The sequence below is a fragment of the Podarcis pityusensis genome (genome assembly GCF_964106645.2).
Source record: "Podarcis pityusensis genome assembly, chromosome: 12".
In the NCBI taxonomy this organism is placed as follows: domain Eukaryota; kingdom Metazoa; phylum Chordata; class Lepidosauria; order Squamata; family Lacertidae; genus Podarcis; species Podarcis pityusensis.
The window spans coordinates 52,207,958-52,225,077 of NC_138037.1; the positions used below are offsets into that span (position 1 = coordinate 52,207,958).

Below are 17,120 nucleotides of genomic sequence, written 5' to 3' on the forward strand. Positions count from 1 at the left end.
GAATATATTTGTGGCCTTTGAACTGGTCATGTAGATATCGGAACATGATCCAAAGCTCTTTTTAATTAAAGCATCCAAAACCACCTTTACATATTTTGCAAGGTTGATAACTGGCAAATTTATTTCACAGCTAACATTTTCTGAGTATATTTACACTCTGCAAATATATTAATTCTTGGCTTCATAACTCAAACTCCCTGGCTCCCTGAACTGCTATTTAAATTGAACACGGGTGAACAACAGACGGCTTTAAATGCTCCCAGATTGCAGCCATCTTCGTGTTAGCTAACAAGGATCTAAGGGTAAAGATTCTTTAGAGCAATCTGTGAAAACAGATTCATAAGGGCAGATCGTACAAAGGCTTAGCTTTGTGCGTGTGCACGTGGGGCTCTTCAAAACACAACATTCTCCTAAAGCAAAGGTTAATTCTAGGGCAGCAGTAGGAAAGCTGTGGTCCTCCAGTGATTGCTGGATGTCCGTTTCCATCAGCACTGATTGGCAGTCCAGCAAATAAGGAGGTCTGTGGGTTCCCCACTCCTATTCTAGAGTAACAGCATACTGATTTTAATTGTTATGTCATCTTCAAATAATGTGGATCTTGTACAACACTCTTTATTCAAATTGACACAATCCAGGATCTTCTAAACAACAGGACAACTAACACATTTTCCAGACTGGCGAAATAGGGGCGCAATGCACATAGACTCACTCCATTTCTATGGCTTTAGTTTCAATATTATGCTTACTACAATTGTTAATGTATTTCCTCACAAAGTATAGGTTGCAGTTGTGCCCAATAGGATCCTCATTAACTTACACTCAAGATAAAAAAAAACTGAATAATTTAAAATAAACCCAAGCAATGTAAACCATCATTTAAAAATGTAAAACGAATTAAGCCACAGGGAACGCAACACCACCATAGCAGCTCGAATTTATGTCCCTTACAATCAGGTGAAAATCCTTTGCAGTCCTCCTAAAAGACAGCCAAGAGCAGGACTGCCTGGCAGCCTAGAAGAGATCATTCCCCAGGGAGGGCCCCCACTCTAAGAAGACCCTACACTTTGTAACCATATACAGAGCCTTAGAAAGGAAAGACATACAAAGCAGGATCTCAGTGCATGATCTGAACACACAGCATACCCTCCAACTGCCCCGAAAACACAGAGATGGTCTTGAAAGCCCTTAAGCCATCACGGCTTTCCACTTTTTAACACAGAGTCCCAAATTTCCAAAGGGTCTTCCCTTTGGCACAGCATTTCAACATGTTACTGGAAGTTCGGTTCCATGCATCCCTTTAACACATTTCTTAGATCTATGCCTTCCGCTCCCTTCCTCCTCCAGTCAATATGGCGTCACTTCCTGTTTTTATGAGAACAAAATCTGGGACACCTAAATGCCCCTAAGAAAGGTTTTCACCATTTCTCTGATCCTCATTCGCTTGGTCCCCCATAAAGTGGGTGAACGGAGGAGCAAAGGGGGTGGGGCCTGTCTACGAGGCCGCTGCCATGGCTGCTGAGGGGATTGGGGGAACTGAAGAAGAAGAAGAAGAAGAAGAAGAAGAAGAAGAAGAAGAAGAGTTTGGATTTGATATCCCACTTTATCACTACCTGAAGGAGTCTCAAAGCGGCTAACAATCTCCTTTTCCCTTTCTCCCCCACAACAAACACTCTGTGAGGTTAGTGGGGCTGAGAGGCTTCAGAGAAGTGTGACTAGCCCAAGGTCACCCAGCAGCCGCATGTGGAGGAGCGGGGAAGGTTCACCAGATTACGAGTCTACCGGTCTTAACCATTACACCACACTGGCTCCCACACTGAAGGATCCCCTTTATAGTTGCTTGGCTCTGGCTGATAAATACTGACCTAGTGTAGAGAAAAAATGCCCACATATCTGTTTAGGGTCTGAAGCACACAGACATCTGTGTGTGCTTGCTCAAAATATGGCTAATTTCTGGGTACGCTTGCATAGGACACAGCTCGACTTACGAGTTGCTATGTGCTGTCAGTCCTATACCACTAGACCCTGAGGGTTGCTAACATCATTCCAAAGACTGCAGTTTCTTGCAGAAGAATTGTTTTGAAATAGATACAGGTTTTCCTGTTCATAATTAATACATTCATTTATTTACAACATTTTAATCCAACCATATCTTAATTCAAATCAAAGTGATCATTCAGTACGGTGGCAAGTCTTTTCACATAGCATACTGCTGTTCAGTCGTCTTACTAAATAAAGTTTTTGTGGGGGGAAACACGCACCCAGAATTGCTTCATTTGAGCTGAGCAGCATTATAATTACTTGGGGGAGTTTAAATAATTAGATAATCAAGATAACTCTGCAAGGTCAATAAATAAGAAGTGAAAAGGAAATTAAGCCAAAGTTAAGGAACAACAAACTGAGGCTATTTTTAAATGGGGCATAATATTGGATGTTAATATATTTCTGATATGATATAGACTCCCCCCCCCCACTCTTCTCCAAATACTACTGACAGTCATGACATATGCCTAACACCTCTTGTTTTGCAATAAGTTGTACAAACAAAGTAGCACCTAAGCCTTTTGCAAATTTATATTCTGAAATCAATTTCACAAGACTATGCATGCAAATGACTTCAAGGTACTTGGTCATAGCTGTCAACGTTTCCCTTTTTTAAAGGGAAATTCCCTTATTCCGAATAGGATTCCTCGCAAGAAAAGGGAAAAGTGAACAGCTATGTACTTAGTGCTCCTAAGCAGCACTAGTGATTTCCACGCACTCATCAGAGGGTCATTAAACCAGCTTTTTGCCAGGTCAGCCTTGCCAGGTACTTGATGTTAATTTAGGAAGCGCACTCTGTAGAATGAACATATTTTCATAAATGTTCAGATTCCCCATGAATGGAACAAAATTATGCCAGACAGGTTGACACCAGACAGTTCTAGATAATTCCATCCCCCTTCTCTCCAGTAATCACCCAACTCTGTAAAGTAAACCTCAAAGTACTAATTATCTAAATAGCTGGCTAGCCTTCTCTTAACCAAAGCAACCTGGATGTGAAAAATGAGCAATCCTTGGACTACATGGAACTGGTAGAAATGACTGGCAGAATCCGAGACCAGGGAGAAGAGTCGGTGGAAGAAGATTGGAAGAAATTCAAAGACTATCTACAGAAATATTGTAAAATTAATGAATGTTAGAATGATATTGGATAGAAATTAAGTGGTTTCCAGCTGTAATGCTTTAAGGGATATGAAAAATGGGTTGTTAATAGGTAAAAATCTAACGTTACTATTTTAAGACCAAAGATTAGGATAAATAAAGAGGGTAAGGATTTGCTGAACCAACAAATTGAACTGGAATACAAAAAAGGGAGGTATGAGGAGGTCCGGGAAACAAGCTAAGGAAAAATAAGTAATGGAAAAATTGAGTGGTTTTTAATCATTTTTATTTTGTATTTTCTTTTTCTTTTTCATTTTTATATTGTAACTTTGTATTTTCTTTTTCTTTTTCATTTTTATATTGTAATTTTCTGAAAATCTTAATAAATATCTTATAAAAAAGAAAAAAGAAAAATGAGCAATCCTAATTAAACACACTGTGTTTCTTGGCGTTGCAGTGATTGCTTGGCATCATAGCTTGCTGATCAAGTGCCCTTCTGAACTTGAGACTAATGAAGTGGGGTTTTGCCTAGAGAGCTGTGAAATGTCCATGTTTATGATGAAAACATTATCAGCCTGCAGTTGTTTTCAAAGGCATTAAGTTGACACAGCAGGAGCACATGATATTGCTGATTAAAGTGCTAATTGCAGGACAGAATAGGACCTCACCACTCACTCACTCACTCACTCATTCACTCCAAAGTCTTCTTCAAACCTTCTTTGTTTGCATAGGCCTAAACCAGAGGCTAGCATATGGACAGAATCCAACCCCAGTGCAATTCTACTTGACCCCAAACAGTCCAGACAAATTTCAAACAAAATGTGTAGAAAGTTTGCTCCACATCTTACCCATAAGAAGGAGATGGAAACATTTCACGCATTTAACATTACATTTCACCAAATGTTTTTTATACAACATCCCAAATCTTTGCAAAATTGTGAATCTTTTACTGCAATATGACTTCATTGAAGAAGAAGAAGAAGAGGAGGAGGAGGAGGAGGAGGAGGAGGAGGAGATTTCCTTTCCAGGGTGGGCAAAACCAGTTTTAAAATACAATACTTACAACAGTTACAATCAAGATAATGGGGCAGTTCCTAAAATATAGACACTTACAACCTGAAAGGGGGTCAACATTATGTTGCATAAAGGTATATAATCAGTGCACTGTAGTGAGAAATGGAGGCCCAGTTTATTACAGAAGGACTAGTTCTTCTGCTCTGCAGTTCAGCAAACAGATCCTCAAGCCAGCATAAAAGACTCACCACAGCAGCCTACAAGCCACATAGAATAACACACTCATGGCTTGTTCACACTTCTGCTTTTCCTGTTCCTAGAAAACATGGGTCGGAGTGGTTTTCTGCCACTCAGTGACCCACACTTTCTAGGCATAGCTCTGAATGGTTTCCCCCTTGTCCCACACCTTTCCCAGGGAAAAGCCACTCTTTAGCTCTAAACCAGAGAAAATGTCAATCCAGAGAAAACCTGAACTACTGTTTTGCTCAGAATGAATGCTAAAGAGAGGTTTTCCCTGGGGAAAAGCAGCGGAACAAAAGGAAGTGTGGATAAGTTCTAAGTAGAGTCTTTGAGGTTTTGTCTCTTCCATGTGCCAAATACCTTCAGATCCCGGAGATGCTAATGAGAACTGGCAGTTGTCAGCAACTTACAGGAATGATCTGAACCTCGGAGGAAGATTCAGATAACATCTCCATTGGTAAGGAAAGTTGCCATTAGCATACCCAACTTTCAATCAACATTTTCAAAGGTTAGGCAGCCACATGAAATTTCAGTGACCCTGTGAAAAACATGATAGTTTGGATCCACCTTTTCCCATTATTATTGGGGGGGGGGCAAGAAAAGAGAGAGAGAGAGAGCAAACACTGAGCCACTTAGCACTAAATTTACTGTTGTTGGTTCAAACTCATAATATTTAAAAGCAAATCATAAGGAAGCGTCAGAAAGAACAAAGTCAAGATCAAAATCAACCAGGCCTTTTTTTAGGATTCCCCTGGCAAAGTTACAGGAAGACAACTAACAGCCTCCTCTTTACGTGTTTACTCAGAATGTTTCCTTAAGTCCTATCCCATTGGGGTTAAGAGGATTTACTCCCAAGAAAATGTGCACAGGCTGACAACAACTGTAATCTTATCTATACTTAGGGGAGCAAGTCCTGTTGGACTTGGTGGGGCTGACTTCTGAGTGGTAATAACGTTATGAGTTGTGGGTGCCAGGGTTAGGGGGTGCCAGATTCCCCATAACGCCTGATAGATGTGGCAATCTGTTAAATGCATGAAGCTAGACAAAGGAACAGTAGACCATGGCTGATTTCTGCTGGCATGGGAGAAGCAAGAACCTCTTGGAGAATAATGGTGTGAGCCCCACCATCATAGCTTCAGGTTGTATATATGTGTGAATAAACCATATATAATAAAGACACCACAGTCTGTGTTGTGCCTCATTTCCAAAGGAAACACAAACTCTGGGAAAGTGCCTGTACCCTTGGAATCCTGCACCGCTCAGAGATTAAGGTGGCGTGTAGCAATGCATAATATTAGGCTGCATTATCTCTTATCATTACAGCACAACATGATTTCAAGTATTTCCTTATATAAAGCAGAGTCATCTGATAATTACAAGGTCACAGCTGATGTCTGTTTTAAAGCACAATAAAAGATAAAGCAGGCAGATTTCTCCAAAGAAAGTGGGTATTGGTTTATTAAGGTCCCAACATACATGTCAAATGCTACATTTCTTATTTAATCAGAGGTCCCATTGAATCCCTAAGGGGTTTGTTTAATCAATACAGATCTACTCCCAACCAGCCGATACCAGTTTGTATCATGCGGAAGTTGGGAGCACAAGACCTTGCAGGACCTGTAATGCTTTTGTAACAACCAACCCATGGGTGAGTTGAAGTAAGAGATCAGGGGCACGAAAGCTCTAGTGGGATGGATTCTATCCATGGGTTTACTTTGCCTGTTCTTGGTACAGTAGGTTCATAGCATGAACAAGACCAATGCTAAAACAATAACAAATAATTTCTGCCGACTCCCCCAGCCGCCAAATGCCTTTGAGTTCTTCTGCGATCGATACCTACCTCTGTGACGTTTTCTTATATTTTCTCCTGCAGAAAAAGAACATAAATAAACATGAGGAATAAGTAGGGTCAGCCTAGGATGTGGATGGAGATGGTGAATGGATCAGTGTTTTCAATAATGGGAGGAGGTGAAGCTTTAGCATAAGATCCAAAGGACAAGTTTGTTGGTGAGGAGCCTCCAGAGCAGGTAACTCCTTGGAGTCAAATCAAAACAAATGTGCCATTTTTCGGCCATGCATATCCACCATTCCAGTCATCAGGCAATAAAAATCCCTAGTATTATAAATCATTTGCATGTTACAGCTGAAAACAACACAAGACACAAGAGCAGTTGCCTCCCAGTCTGGTCTATATAGCAGCGATCACCTCCCATTTCTCGTTGGCATTTATTTGTTTGTATTTTCAGCATAACTCCCACAAAAGTCTGATCACCAAGGCTGTCTAGAACTTAGCAACTGAAGTGAACAGAAGCAGCCTCTGAGCAGCAACCCCCAAGAACAGTACGAAAGTCAACTGAAGGGCAATGGATTAATATACCACTTTAAACTGATGCATATAAGCAGTGTATAGTAAACTCTGCACACAAAATAGGTAATAAGTTAAAATACAAATCATGAATCACAATTACAGCAACATATATGGACTTCAAGAAGAATGTATGGGGGGGGAGTACAGGTGGGCCTTAAATGAGATAAGTCTCAGGTAAAAAAGAATGTTCTTAGCACGGACCAGAATATAATCAGATTTGGTGCCTGCCCTATGTACATGGAAATTGGGAATACACAGCTAAAGGCCTGGTGCCCTGTTACATCAGGGATTTCCATACTGAACAGATCACCTATATATGATTCTGCCACAAAGAGAAAGACAGACATATTACAGGAAGACAATTTATACTCTCTTGTGTAAGTTTTAGGGGACGTGGGTGGCGCTGTGGGTTAAACCGATCAGAAGGTCGGCGGTTTGAATCCCTGCGACAGGGTAAGCCCCCGTTGCTTGGTCTCTGCTCCTGCCAACCTAGCAGTTCGAAAGCACGTCAAAGTGCAAGTAGATAAATAGGTACTGCTCCGGCGGGAAGGTAAACAGCATTTCCGTGCGGTGCTCTGGTTTGCCAGAAGCGGCTTAGTCATGCTGGCCACATGACCTGGAAGCCATACGCTGGCTCCCTCGGCCAATAAAGCGAGATGAGCGTCACAACCCCAGAGTCGGCCACGACTGGACCTAATGGTCAGGGGTCCCTTTACCTTATATTCCTGATTTCCAGGAATTTGCACATTCCTGCTTTCAGTCTATGTGTATCGCTGACTATTACGACATCCCATGGCTGGCTGTTTCGAAGATCTGCTGTCAATCTCTAAGAGAAGGCATGAACAAAGAGGGCATGTTGAAAACTCGCTCCCAGTGGTCCGACTCTGGGCTCCTGTACTGAGGAGGGAAAAGGAAGTTCAAGCAACAAGTTCTTACCATTGTATCGGGGACTTTTGGAGCGTCAACAGCTTACATTTTTTCAGGGGAAGTATTGGGAATCACTTTGAATGGGAGGCCATTGAGAGGATAAAATGGGCAAAACCCCTGTCAATTAAGGGCAGTGGCAAGAGGGCAAAATTGGGGAGAGGAGTTGGGGAAAGTCACTAGCATCACGTGTATGCCAATCACTTGATGACTGTAACATCAAATAACAATGTGTGCATATGTCTTAGCAGATCAAATACTTTGCTGGGTCAGACCAAGGGGCTGTCTGAACCCTCCTCAATCTGGTGCCCTTCCTATATTTTGGACTACAGCCCCCATGGCTGTGGCTGATGGGATTTGTAGTCCAAAACATATGGGAAGGGTGATTGATCTAATTACCCGGTGTGGTCTGCTCTGACTGGCAGGGCTGTTCCTGGGTTTCAGACATGGGTCTTTTGCAGTCCTGTCACCAAAGGCTCATTAGGTGTAAATGCTGGGAATCAAACTTGGGACTGTTAAAAACATGTGCTCTTCTACAGAGGTACAGACCCTCCGCAGATCACCTAATAATCATTGAGTGGTGAGAGGTGCAATCAGTCCTAAAAATTACACAGGTAAAGGTAAAGGGACCCCGACCGTTAGGTCCAGTCGCAGATGACTCTGGGGTTGTGGCACTCATCTCAATTTACTGGCCGAGGGAGCCAATGTTTGTCCGCAGTTTTTCCAGGTCATGTGGCCAGCATGACTAAGCCACTTCTAGCGAACCAGAGCAGCGCACGGAAACGCCATTTACCTTCCCGCCGGAACGGTACCTATTTATCTACTTCGTGCTTTGGAACTGCTAGTGTGGGCAGGAGCAGGGACCGAGCAACGGGAGTTCACCCCGTCACAGGGATTTGAACCGCCAAACTTCTGATTGGCAAGCCCTAGGCTCTGTGGTTTAACCCACAGCGCCACCCGCGTCAGGAATATACAGAGGCATAAAAACCAGCCTTCTTGCTAACAATGGAAAGCTGCAATATGTGGGTGCAGGAGGTTCAAAGAAGTCAGAAGAAAGGAAAAAATAGATCATTTCACTTTAAGAAGGTAAGATTGCTGCAGTTTTGTCTAAGATGCATTAAAGTTCTCAGGACTGGAATTAGCCAGCGTCTTGGATTTGCCCATTACTGTGATCAAATGGCAATATCTTCAAGACCATTCACACATGCCTCTCTGGGACACAACTGCCTACAGCAGATTTATCCAATGCAGGGATAACTTTGCAATTAATTATGACAGCAGAACAATGTGAGGGAAAGCTGTCAAATGTAGAGGTTTGCATTGGTTCATGTGACTGCAGCTCACAACTTCAACAGACCATACAAAGCGGCCGTCGGAAGTGAAGGGATCTGAAAAAAAAGTGGAAGGGTTTTTCTCCACATAAAATAATGGGGGGGAGGAGTCAATTCCCGAGAAGAATAGTCCCCCTTCTACTTTACCACATGATTTTATATTAGTCAAACGAGTTGCTTCTTCACTCCTACTCAGGTTTTAAAAATAATCTGAATTGCTTTAAGTTAAGCTCAACTCCAGATAACTCTTTAGTAATTGACACTGCACGTCTCTCTATTTATTGTATCTGATGTTTCTTAAGTAAATTGAGCAAATTTGCAAGTGAGAATATCTTTTTTGTTTCCCAGCCAAGTGAGCGCCACTTTGAACCTGTCATGTTAAAAGTTAATTTGTACATTTATCACCAGTTTTTAAAGTATGGTGACTCATGGCATTATACATGTTATAGAATCCAAATGTTACTCATGTCAAAGTTTGAGCCTTTGGAGTTGTAGGCCTTCTCTAGGGATGGATGACTTTCTCAATTTTGGTTTCTCTCCATTTTCCTCCAATTTTAAATTCATTTGTATGTCATTAAAAGTCTTCAGCAAATTTATCCCAATATACACATGTTTGTATGTGCTTTAACCTAATAAACACATTTTTGCAAAGCAAGTTCCCCTTTATAATGCATTTGTATCTCATACCGTTCAGTAATATAGCCATTTAATGCACACTTTACACTAGTAATATGCAGTTTTGTACACATTACTTGGTGGGAGAACTGCGTTGCAAAATACAGACATGTGCGAATTTAGGAGGATGGCTGAGTTTTAGTTCATCTGTTGTTTTAGAAAGTGTGAATTAGCTAGGTTCACCTTTTGTGCCAACAATCACATTTACACACACACACACACCCGCCCCCATCCCTAGCCTTGGCAAAATTGCTGCTGATAGCACATGAGATGAAAAACTCCATTCACAACACTCTTCTTTTAGCTGTTAATTTTCAAGGAACATGTGGAGCTCAAATGAGATCAATAGAAGGAGAGCATTTAAAACTGGATTAATTCTCTAGGATGTGATAATTCTTTTTTTATGAGATTTATAATTCATCGTTTTGGAATATCTGTCAACATTTACATATCGACCACTTAACGCATGCCCAGCCATGTCTGTCTCCATACTGTATTCTCCTTGCATCTTGAACACAACAATCTAAACATCAGAACGTCTTGCAGAACACTATAGGTAAGTAGAGTTAACACAAACAACAAAGTGAGGTTTTAAACTAGTTTGGGGACTGTGCCACTTCAGATAACATGTGGAAGATTGTGTGGCTGAATGCTTTGGCATGGAAAGAAAAATATATTTCTGCAGATTTATAGTTTTAAAAATGTTTTTAACCTATCACACAGGGTTAGAATTACACGGAGGTGGCACTATATGTGTGGTCTTGAGCACCTTGAAGGGAAGGAGTGATTTAAACATAATAATATAATATAATATAATGCAAAGCTATATAAATGTGCACAGCTACATGCATACACCGGTCATCAGCCCAGTATACCTGAAGGAGCGTCTCCACCCCCATCGTTCAGCCTGGACACTGAGGTCCAGTGCCGAGGGCCTTCTGGCGGTTCCCTTGCTGCGAGAAGCAAAGTTACAGGGAACCAGGCAGAGGGCCTTCTCAGTAGTGGCACCCGCCCTGTGGAACGCCCTCCCATCAAATGTCAAAGGAATAAACAACGATCTGATGTTTAGAAGACATCTGAAAGCAGCCCTGTTTAGGGAAGTTTTTTTATAAAAAAAATATGACTGATGTTTTAATGTATTTTTAATCTCCCGTTGGAAGCCACCCAGAGTGGCGGGGAAACCCAGCCAGATGGGTGGGTTATAAGTAAATAATAATAATAATAATAATAATAATAATTTATTTATACCCCACCCATCTGGCTGGGTTTCCTCAGCCACTCTGGGTGGCTTCCAACAAAATATTAAAATACAATAGCCTATTAAACATTAAAAGCTTCCCTAAACAGGGCTGCCTTCAGATGTCTTCTAAAAGTCTGGTAGTTGCTTTTCTCTTTGACATCTGGTGGGAGGGCGTTCCACAGGGCGGGCGCCACCACCGAAAAGGCCCTCTGCCTGGTTCCCTGTAACTTGGCTTCTCGCAGCAAGGGAACCGCCAGAAGGCCCTCAGCATTAGACCTCAGTGTCTAGGCAGAATGATGGGGATTGAGACGCTCCTTCAGGTATACTGAATAATAATAATAATTTTCTAGTTATTATTTCCGTGTTTGACCAGCAGCAGGGAGTTGGGTGGTGTCATAGAGACTTGCTAAGAGGCAGAGGGGAGATGCACAGGGAGCTCAGTGCAGTGCAAACATAGTGGCAGAGGTGACCCAACACTCCTGCCACCATCCCCGTACCACACTGACCTCCCCGCCCCTCACCCCTTGCCTCCTGGTAAGCAGCAGGGATGCTCATGAGGAGGAAGCCAGACTCTGCCTTGTCATCTGCTGCTGTGTCAAACAGTTTCTTGCCCAGAAGCTGTGTCAGCTGTATATACAGTGGTACCTCGGGTTACATACACTTCAGGTTACATACGCTTCAGGTTACAGACTCCGCTAACCCAGAAATAGTGCTTCAGGTTAAGAATTTTGCTTCAGGATGAGAACAGAAATCGTGCTCCGGCGCCGCAGCAGTAGCAGGAGGCCCCATTAGCTAAAGTGGTGCTTCAGGTTAAGAACAGTTTCAGGTTAAGAACGGACCTCCAGAACGAATTAAGTACTTAACTCGGGGTACCACTGTATATGAATTTGGGGGCAGGAAGTGGTTTATCTAGGTTAGCATGGGATCGGGCTGCTTCCAGTACAGGGAGCAGAGAACCTACACTGTGCATATCAGAGTACGTTGCACAGACCTTTGGATCCGGACCAATGGTGGTGGAAGCAAGAGGAGCAGGAATATAATATTTGTAAAGCCATTATTTTACTCCATTGATTATCAACTCTTATTTTTACAGTCACCTATGTCAAGAGTTAAACTCCCTGCAGACTAATGGGGTCATTTAAATAAATTGAAATCTTCTCTGCCAGGCAGCTCAATATGCAAAATCAATACCCCATGCATTTTCTACTAATGCTATTGCCATTACAGTAAAATTAATGGTGCATAAACTAAACAGTATTACTGCCTTTATTAATAAACAGCATAAATCAAATTGCAACTGATTGCCAGTATATTCCAGCTTCTGTACAACTGGAAGCAGTTAGAGAACTGGAGATTTGTTCTTTTATTTATATTTTTTATTGGTATTAGGGTTGTTTTTTTAATTTGGGGGATTTTCAGGAGCTTGCCACCTACCTAGGCCTAATAGAAAAAGGGAAATAGTTTTTTTAAACAAACAACAACAACAAACCACAATTGCAATTAGTGTTTATCATTTCTCTAATACTTTTGAGTATTCAAAGTCCTTTGCTGTTGGTATTTCAACTACAGTTATTCATTTAGGGGAGGAATAAGCATGAACTTCAAAGGACGGCTGCATTTCAGTTTTCATATTGTTTTTGAAAGTGTGAATTTGATAGATTTAGCTATAAATTCGCACCAAATCAAATTTCCCCTGCACCCCTACTCCTGTTGATTGATATATAATGCACATTTGTCTGCATTCCACACACGCTATTAATCAAATCGCTGTGGGGTTTTGATTAAAAACTGAAGAAAATCGCAAAAACTAAGGGCTGAGATAATTCTCCATCGTGTTTTCTAATCCCCACACACAAACTCACCCCAATGTAACTATTGTGTACATCGTCACCGGTTGCTGCTTGAAGACATATTTGTTCACACTAAGATTAAAAATATGATCCGGTGTTTTCAAGTAGCTATCTGTTAGATCTGTTTTGCAGTGATGGAACATGTGGGTCATCCTCTCCCTGCAAATTCTCACCCCTACTGCGCCCACTTTAATTACAGCTTCTCCTTCAACAGGCAAACTGCAAAGCTTCTTAAGGAATGAACAGAGAGGTGGAAATGACTTTCCCCCCTCTTTAAACCCCGACAAATGTGCAATACATTGCATGGCAAGACCAAAAACCCATCGCTGATACAAATTGGCTTCCTTGATCTCACTATATTTTTAGCACAGAGGGTGCATACGTGTTTCCTTTACATTGTTTAGTTGCATCCTCCCGACCTGCCTAGGAAAAACGAAACCTACGAAAGCACCTTTTGTCATGGGGGAGGAAGGCAAATTCCCCCGCCTCTCATTTGGGAATAAGGACAATCAGCAGAACAAGCCGTGACAGCACATGTTGTTTTGCTCAAAGTCAAGAAAGCATCTTTTGCTTTCATCCCACTCCTGCTTAAAGAACACGGCCGGGTGGGGGGAGGTTGAGGGGGATGAAAGGGTGTGGGTTTCATGGCTCAGTCAGAGCCCCTGTGTTGCATTCGTTGACACATGGAAACTTCTGCAAAGCCCCATGGACAGTTGCCCAGTTTCAATTTGTTTGGGGTGGTAGCTAAAAAAACAGGAGGAGTTGCCGCCACCCGGGTTGAATATTGGGGAAAGAACCAAAGGTTTGGAATTGCATCTGGCCAGGCCACAACGGCTTTCAAAGTCGCAGAAGCAAATCCGCATCTTGCTCTAAGCCCTGGTAAACCTATCAGACTCTTGTTTGTTATTGTTGCGCCCACCCCCACCCCCCGCCGCTGCTGCCACTCGCCTGTCTGCTACTTGACAGCTGGCATGATGCAGAATTATAAATCTCGTGTTTGTGCCAGACCCTTTTCCCAACTCTGGAACAGAGGCTGAAACAGTGGGATTACTGTTCAGCAAGCTGAAACAGGGGCCACACGCAGGAACAAGTGCAAAGATGCCTTTCCCATTTTTCATGGTGCGAGGCGAGCAGGTTGGGCAGCCCCAGTGGGAGCCCAGTGCTTTGCCCAGGTTCATTATGGTCAACCTTGTTTTCATTACTTTTGCTATTTTATTTATGGTAAGCCTGTATATATTCCAAGCTTCAATATAAATATTTCCTGGGTGGCACACGGATGAAAAGAGCCTGTTTATTTAATGTTTTACTTACGTTAAGCTTGGAAAAGACATCATAGCTGTTGGATAGGCGGTGGGTATGATTCATGTTTGCCACGAGCAAAGAAGTTAGGTGCTTTTTATTAGCCTGGCTTTTGAGGAGATGATGCCCATTATTTCCTAGTCAACAGTGAAGTGCTGAACAAAACTGTTCTGCCTCGTCTTTTCTTGCCAGCATGGATTTAAGTTGACATAAAATGACATGACTGAATAATAAACTGCATGATGGACTGAGGTGAAGTTTATCATTCCTTCACCTTCCAGGATCTTGGGCTTTTTAATTAACTTTGCCTGACATATCATTTTTTTGATTGATTCATAATGCATACTTCTGACTTCCTCCGTTGCTTCTTCAACTGACAGTCTGAGCCACCAGCCACAGGATCCAGGCTCACTGAGGTTATGGGGTCTGTCTTAAAAGGGAAATGTCGGCCTTAGGATATATCCCTCATCTGTCTAAATCAGAAGGAGGAGTTGAAATAAACTTTTCCAATTTGCACTTTTCAGAACAATATTGCTGCGAGTCTTGAAAGACCTGTTCCCTGCTTTGCAAGTCTTTTCGTACTTCGCCTGGGAGGGCAAGGCCTGGACTGACTCCAGCTACAAAAGCTGAGGCTGCTGAACAGACTCTTGGGTTGGGGTATCATTTAGGACAGAGTGGGTTGTTGCTGTTATTTATATTAATTGTTTGTGTCTTTATTTTAGATCTTATTACGATGTATGTGGAAATTATTTTATTTGGTTGTGAACCTTTTGATGCTTTATTGTTTATGAGCACTTTTGTTATGTTTGTAAATATGTAATTTTTTTCATGTTGTAAGCCTCATCTTTTCTGGGCTTGCTCAGATTGTTTACATGGTGCCCTGGAATCTAGTGTGATAAAGAACAAATTATAAATGCTCCTGATCAATAAACCACCGAATAAATTTAATTTACACCCCAATCCAAAACATGTTCACTAATTTCAGTGGAATTTGCCAATAATTAGGTTGAAATCCTTTGTGTTTTTACTTTCATTGAACTTGGTTGAATTTATTTCTATATACAGTGGTACCTCAGGTTAAGAACTTAATTCGTTCTGGGGGTCCGTTCTTAACCTGAAGTACCACTTTAGCTAATGGGGCCTTCCACTGCTGCCGCGCGATTTCTGTCCTCATCCTGAAGCAAAGTTCTTAACCCGAGGTACTATTTCTGGGTTAGTGGAGTCTGTAACCTGAAGCGTCTGTAACTCAAAGTACCACTGTAAATATGCAAAAGATCAGGCTTTAAGGCTACTATCCAATAAACATTTACTTGGGAATAAGTGCAACTAAGCTCAGTGGGTTTTACTTCCAACTAAATCTGCATAGGATCTGGCTATAGATTATTGCACATGTTGCTTTTTAAACTGTCTGTATGAATAAACTTCGCCAGATTGAAGCCACAACTTGTGTGCCTGTTGTTAACCGAGGCACAGCATTTATTGCCCCAACAACATGCAAAATGGCTTTAAAGTGAATTTACAAGAGTTTCACTCCTTTTTTGCATCTCGACAGAAATGTGCGAGTCACATTGGCCAACACAGTCGAGTCTTCTGTCATTGAATTCATAGACAAAATATCCCTTGCTCTATTCATTCACATCATAGATTTGATTCTTAGAACTGGTTAAAATGGCTGCAACTGAAAACATTTGCACATTGACTCTGTTATACAGCCAAATTCTCCAGAGAGATTTAGGAAGGCGGGGAGTGGAGACAGAGAAAGAAGTAGCAGCTCTCACACCTCTGGAAAAGAATTAGCATATTTATATTTTTTTTAACTTAAAAATTGAATAATTTACAGATCTCCAGACAAAGCAGGGCTTTCTGAGGGCCTTTGAAAACCTCCACTCCCTGGTGCCAGCTAAAATACCTAGGGGACAAGGCCTACTGTGTTAGTCACCATTTCAGGGGGTTCTCTCCCCCCCCCCCGCCACTGCCGCCCGCCAATCACGTCATGACAGATCACTGAAAAAGAGAATGCAGAGACTACCAGTATTTGCAGTACCGTCTTGTCCTGAAAGAAGAAAGTGGATTGTGGAACTCACAAATGCTTGCTTATATCAGATGCCACAGGGGCACACATTCAGCAAATTATCTTCAGGCAACAAAAGGTTGGTTTTTCTATGCTAAAAGCAATTAAGAGCCCGATTCCCATTCCTACAAAACCTGGCTGGCTCCTAAATAAGCATTTGCAGTGGAAAGCTCAAATATTTGCAGAATTTAAGGGACTTCCTTGAGTAAGTAAAGGAAAACAGAGGGAATGCTTTAAGGAGACTGAAAACTCCGCTTGGCCAATATTTCAGGAGCCACCACTGTTTGTGGCATATATTATTTGTGCTCATCCGCTGTGTGAAAAAGCAAGAGGCCACATAGCGGTTCAAGGGAGAATATGGGCTAGGAAAGAAAGGTGGTCAGATGTTTCCGTCAAGAGCAGCGGCGTAGCGTGAGTTGTCAGCACCCGGGGCAAGGCAAGTAATTTGCGCCCCCTAACCCGGGGCAAGGCAAGTAATTTGCGCCCCCCCCAACCCCTAACCTGCCGATCTGAGTCAAGTTGCTGCTGGCGCTGCCGCCCAAACCACGCCGCTTGCCCGGAGGAGGAGGGGGGCAGAGAGGCGAGGAAAATGCAACATGGCCCAGCAGCTGCAGCAGCAGCAGCGGAGGCGGGGCTGTGAGGAGGGGCTGCCTGGCACGTCCTCCGCGGCCCTGACGCACGGGGCTGAGAGCCGCTGCCTGCCGGACGCCTTCAGCCCGGGCGCGCGCACAGCTCGTCGGTTCCACGAGACATGGGGCTCTGCTACAGCCTGCGCCCGAGGCTCTTCGGCGACTCCGGAGGCAGCGAGCGCGCCCCCCCAGATGTTGCGCCCGGTGCGGCCGGCCCCCCTGGCACCCCCCACGCTACGCCACTGGTCAAGAGACCCCATTTGTCATTTCCTTTTCAGCCGCATTGAGAGTATGCTAGGGATGGAGTAAGAGCCATTATGAATCGAGCAATTTAGCAC

General features: G+C 42.7%; 1 protein-coding gene across 6 annotated transcripts in view; it reads right to left on the minus strand.

Moving 5' to 3' along the window:
- PDE1C (phosphodiesterase 1C) overlaps nucleotides 1-17,120 on the minus strand; it is a 272,866-nt gene that overhangs the window by 136,295 nt on the left and 119,451 nt on the right. For 2 of the 6 annotated variants that reach the window (XR_013978373.1, XR_013978374.1), the window contains exon 2: nucleotides 6,236-6,262. The exons of the other annotated variants lie outside the window; for them this stretch is intronic. The gene's annotated coding sequence lies outside the window, so the exon portion shown is untranslated. The remainder of the gene's footprint in view (nucleotides 1-6,235; nucleotides 6,263-17,120) is intronic. 6 annotated transcript variants of the gene reach the window in all.